Source organism: Macrobrachium rosenbergii, chromosome 9 (assembly GCF_040412425.1).
Source record: "Macrobrachium rosenbergii isolate ZJJX-2024 chromosome 9, ASM4041242v1, whole genome shotgun sequence".
Classification (NCBI taxonomy): domain Eukaryota; kingdom Metazoa; phylum Arthropoda; class Malacostraca; order Decapoda; family Palaemonidae; genus Macrobrachium; species Macrobrachium rosenbergii.
Window position 1 is genome coordinate 57680906 of NC_089749.1, and position 4706 is coordinate 57685611.

Consider the following 4706-nt stretch of genomic DNA (forward strand, 5'->3'; position numbering starts at 1 on the left):
CTTTTACACACAAGGCCTTTTCATATTCAAAAATATTAAGTCACAGATGCCACTTTACGTGTATATCTTTATAACATGGAAATTACTGTCTATTGTTGATTGTAAACTAGGTTCGAATCTTGGCGGGGACAGGTGCACTTATCGTCCATGACTTTCCCTGGGATGTAATTCATTCTCGAGGCGTAGTGAATTCGATATTAAGTTAAATGTGTATGTATGTATGTATTTATGTATGTATGTATGTATGTATGTATGTGTATATAATATATATATATATATATATATATATATATATATATATATATATATATATATATATATATATATATATATATATATAAGGTCCAGACAAAATAGATTAATTTAAATGGTATCAAAATCTAAAAAAATGTCAATACGAATATGAAATTCTGATACGATACATAAAGTATCAAAGGTTGGGAGACAAAATAACAAGGTAATTATTATCAGCAATAAAAGACAAGGGAAAAAAGAACCAAAGAAATATATACATACATATATATACACACATTTATAATATATATATATATATATATATATATATATATATATATATATATATATATATATATATATATATATATATATATATATATATATATATATATATACATACATATACATCGCTCTCCTTACATCGAACAGTGGTTTGGTGTAACCGTACTTGATTACTTTTTAGTTTCTGCAAAACAAAACTATTGTGCCCGCTTTGTTTGCCCGTCCGCCCTCAGATCTTAAAAACTACTGAGGCTAGAGGGCTGCAAATTGGTATGTTGAGTATCCACCCTCCAATTATCAAACATACAAAATTGCAGCCCTCTAGCCCCAGTAGTTTTTATTTTATTAAAGGTTAAATTTAGTCATAGTCATGCATCTGGAAGCGATATAGGATATAGGACAGGCCACCCCCGGGGCTGTGGTTAAATATTCATGGGCAGCGGCTCATACAGCATTATACTGAGACCACCGAAAGATAGATCTATTTTCGGTGGCCTTGATTATGCGCTGTACAGAAAACTCGACTGCGCCAAAGAAACTTCGGCGCATTTTTCACTTGTTTATCTCGTTTATCTGTATAAAATAAATTATTATTATTATTATTATTATTATTATTATTATTATTATTATTAACGAGAGCACCACAGGCCACTATGCCCTATGGCATGACTGCGGCAAGGCCCTTTCTCGAGGGGCATCACCCATGACAAAACGATAGAAGAAGAAGAAGAAGAAAGAAGAAGAAGAAGAGAGAGAGAGAGAGAGAGAGAGAGAGAGAGAGAGAGAGAGAGAGAGAGAGATTTTATTTTTTCACAAAAGATAAATAGAAAGAATATATAACAACTTAGAGAGAGAGAGAGAGAGAGAGAGAGAGAGAGAGATTATATTTTTTACATAAAAGATAAATAGAAAGAATATATAACAACTTGAGAGAGAGAGAGAGAGAGAGAGAGAGAGAGAGAGAGAGAGAGAGAGAGAGAGACCACTGTTTCACCTAAAAATAAACAAAAGAATATATAACAACTGTGAGAGAGAGAGAGAGAGAGAGAGAGAGAGAGAGAGAGAGAGAGAGAGAGAGAGAGAGAGACCACTATTTTTACAAAAATAAACAAAAAGATAAAACAACTAGAAAGAATATATAACAAGAGAGAGAGAGAGAGAGAGAGAGAGAGAGAGAGAGAGAGAGATTATATTTTTACATAAAAGATAAATAGAAAGAATATATAACAACGAGAGAGAGAGAGAGAGAGAGATTTAATTTTTTACCTAAAAATTAAACAGAAAATATATAACGAGCTTGAGAGAGAGAGAGAGAGAGAGAGAGAGAGAGAGAGAGAGAGAGAGAGAGAGAGAGAGAATTAATGGTACAGTGGTTGTGGATTTGATGAGATGCCCACCTGGGCACACTGTGTATGCCCACATCCCACACTCCCTCACCAACCCCCACACCCTCTCTCCCCCTGAGCCTCTCACTCTTACTCACTGGCGTTCCAATGATTTGATGGATCAACTCGAGGTTCGCGCACCCCGGACACACATTCTCTCTCTCTCTCTCTCTCTCTCTCTCTCTCTCTCTCTCTCTCTCTCATGCTTGTTAATCTATTCTTTCTATTTATTTTAGGAGAAAAAATAAAATTCTCTCTCTCTCTGTATTTTTTCAGGATTTTCGAGATTTTATTTATATCATATTAATATCAAAACTCTCTCTGTCTGTCTGTCTGTCTCTCTCTCGTATGTTATTTTAACGTATGAGATTAGGAGATTCCGTGCCACGCATTACTAATTGTAAATTTTATTCCAAAATGCTTATTTTTAAAAAAAAACCCTTCCCCCCTCTCTCTCTCTCTCTCCAAAAACATCTGGGGGCGGTATCTTTCATTTCAATATTAAGAAATTTCGCGTTATGATTCCAAAGCTATAAAATTAACTATAACATTAACTATAGCAAAGTATAGTGCCAATCTTTGCTGCCCTATAAAATTCCTCTATTTAATGGAACATTTCTCAAGGGTTCCACCCACGGGTCGTTAGACCTTGGTTCCACCTCGACGGGGAATCGAATCCTAGCGCGACCCTTTCCCTTGAGAGGCCAGTATCACAAACACGATCATTCATTCTTTTGTTTCCAAGCTCCGCCCAAAGAGGCCTTTCCCCCCTTTACAGGGCGCGGCGGCGGCGCCAGCAGGTGTTACCCTTCCGTTCATAAGCTGGGGTATTAGGGCAAGGTTCTTAATCCTATATGACCCTACCCCGAAGGGCTTAACCAAGGTCTTTGGACCCTGGCTTTACACTGTTTGTAGGAGGACCATTGGTTTGACGAGTTCCTGATGGGCGAGGATGACCTCTACGGGAACTCTCCAGTTTTTAATTACTTATATTCTCTCTCTCTCTCTCTCTCTCTCTCTCTCTCTCTCTCTCTCTCTCTCTCTCCTCAACGGAGGTACAACGGTTTGACGCTCAGTCCATGCCTGGGATTCGAACTTGGGATCCATAGTTAATGAGACGAGGGTGGTGCAGTTTACACCATGAGAGAGAGAGAGAGAGAGAGAGAGAGAGAGAGAGAGAGAGAGAGAACGTCACTGGTATTTTCATCAGTATCTTACAGTGGAATCGTGGGCAAGCGCCAGGTCGTTCGAGGTCATCCACGGACGGAGGGTCATCGAGAAAGTATGAAGAGAGAAGGTGACAGAACAGCTTGTATGCAGGACGCCATTTCTGAGGAGGGATCATCACTTGCAGCAAACAGTTCACGTATCAAAGACGCGGTGCTGGCAGAGTGTAGCTGGGAATGTTACGGTGTCTGTGATGTTTATTAAAAAAAAATTATTATTATTATTATTATTATTATTATTATTATATTATTATTATTCAGAGGATGAACCCTACACATACGGAACAAACCTACAGGGGCCATTAACTTGAAACTCGAGCTTCCAAAGAATATGGTGTTCATTAGAAGGAAGTAACAGAAGGTAATGGGAAATACAGAAAGAAGAGATCGCTTATTAAAAAAATAAAAAAATAAATTCGCAAAATAATGAATAGATGAAAATGTAAATGATGAAAACACGGGGAGGAGAATAATAACAGGGTAGTAGGAAGTTTTCGTAATACGGTAGTTTTCCTCTTCTGCTCCTTTTTCTTCTTTCCTCTTCTTCTTCTTCTTGTGTTTTTATCCGCATGAGATATTCCTTTTGGTTTCCAAGCCTCCCAGAGACTTGCCGGAGGTGAGGGTAGCGGTCGGGGCGGGGATCAGCCAGGGTGGGGCGGGGGTGAGCCCCGGAATGAACACAAAAAGATCGTCCGCAATTACTGTAAGCATTATGACCGAGATAAGCTTGACTCTCACGGGTAATTGCTGCTTCTTTTGTATCGCCTTCGCGCACGAAAGCATAAAACTATTGTTCGCTTCATCTTAAATCTAGTGCACACGGCATGGACAAACGCAAAGAATTAAAAACGGCCCGAGAGAATCCGCGTGCGAATGGAGGAATGAAGAAAGATCGTCAAGATCTCCCTTTTATTTTTTTTTTTCATACGCCACGCACTACACAAAATGTTGAATTGAATTGAATATAGAAGTCAGACCAAAGGCCAAGCGCTGGGACCTAGGAGGTCATTCAGCGCTGAAACGGAAATAATTGGCAGTAAAAGGTCTGAATGGTGTTACAGGAGGAAAACCTCGCAGTTACACTATGAATCAATTGTTAGGAGAGGGTGGAAGGTACGATGAAAGAAGCAGAATTTGGAAGGAGGTACAGTAAAAGGAATGAAAGCGGTTGCACTATGGGGCCGAAGGCACGCTGCAAAGACCCTTAAGTAATGCCTACATTGCACCGCATGAGGTGCACTGATGGCGCTACCCCCTTACGGGGTGTATAAAATGTTGACCACTCTTATTTAAGGTGAGCTCTAGCTGGGATTGTTTGTTTGTTTATTTTTTGTCGTTTATGGTGTTAAATTTAATTTCAGTGTTTGTTTCATTCTGATTCTACAGGTCATACCATCTATATTTTATGTCAAATATTTTGGCACCTATATAGGAGACTTCCTGGAACCATCGCCTCGAAGGCTGGAAAAACGTGTGAGCATATATATGTGTATATATATATATATATATATATATATATATATATATATATATATATATATATATAAATATATATATATATATATATATATATATA